Here is a 1,436-nt window from a genome sequence, read left to right as displayed (position 1 = left end):
ATATACTTAAATATATAAGCAAAAATATAAAACTTTAACAACATTGTGGTTATGGTACTGGCTTTTTCTATTCAACCCCCAACCAAGAAAAACAAATGAGGAGCAAAATCACTGAATGGTTTTTACGAATCTGAAAGTTTTCCTCTAAGAAAGGCAATGTCAAGAAAATCAGAACACAACAGAGACATAGAATCACATCCAATAAAGAACTGACACTTAAAACATACAAAAAGCACAAAAGAAAACCACAATGAGAATATGAGAATCTCTAGCAAAAGCAATGAAATGTATCTGAGACATCTTATCAGAGAAAATGTAAAGAAGGCAGAGAAGCCCTTGACAGAATTCATCATCTTATATCATCAGGGAAATATAACATTAGGGCAATGAAATCACTGCACATGCACCATAAAGGCAAAAGTCCCAAATCCCAGTCGCCAAACACTGGAGCAGGTGCAAAAACAGGAATTCTCATTGGTAATTACTGAGAATACAAAATTGCATCACAACTTTAGGGGACACACTGGAAAGTTAATAGAAAGCTTAATTCACTCTTACACTGAGATTTAATAATTAAACTCAATATTTATTCAAATGTGTTAAAAACTTTAGTATGTGGCAATCCACACATGGATGGTTATCATTCCCATATTCATAATTGTTAAAATTTTAGAAACATCTACCATTCATTTAAACAGTGCAGAGGAGAAACAAACCATGTTACAATGGACAATGAAAGAATGTTGACAACCTAAAAGAAACTCACTAATGAGAAAAGAAAAGACATAGAGGAACTTTAAGGGACTGCCACTAAGGACAAAAGGGGGCATATACGCTGCGTGATTCAAACCAAGTAACAATGTATTAAAAAAAAAAAAGATTTGAGAGATGGTAAAAACCAACACCCATGCCTGGCAGGTCCTGAAACAGTGGTTTATAGAGGAATCTGATCTTGCAGTAGTTGCTGTTGAGATACCCAGACAGCTGGTGGAGCCAGGCATGGAGGTCATACTTAGAAAGGGCTTAGAAAACAGGAGAATTGTGCCTGATGACCCAAAATGATTTCTGCATGAGTTACCAAGCCTATGCATTCAAAAAGCCAAAAGTTTAGAAGTTAACTGAGGAACAATGAGAAGTTTGCCTCCTCTGGTCTTCAGCCACAAGGTTCTCTTATTTGGGCGAATTGTTGTTATGTTCAAGGACATTTGCTCTAGTTGTACATAGGCATGAGATGTTGAAGAATTCCATGCTGCTGTAGTATCACAGGCAGTATTATTATCCATAATTAAAGTGGCCAGTAGTAAAACTCAAGAGCTCAAGAGGGCTTTGATGCTCTTGACAGTGTTGAGATTGTGTCTGTCTGTCTGTCTGTCTGTCTGTCTGTCTGTCTGTCTGTCTCTCTCTCTCTCTCTCTCTCTCTCTCTCTCTCTCTCTCT

Source organism: Octodon degus, unplaced genomic scaffold, assembly GCF_000260255.1.
Source record: "Octodon degus isolate 3935 unplaced genomic scaffold, OctDeg1.0 scaffold00001, whole genome shotgun sequence".
NCBI lineage: Eukaryota > Metazoa > Chordata > Mammalia > Rodentia > Octodontidae > Octodon > Octodon degus.
This window is presented reverse-complemented; position numbering follows the sequence as displayed.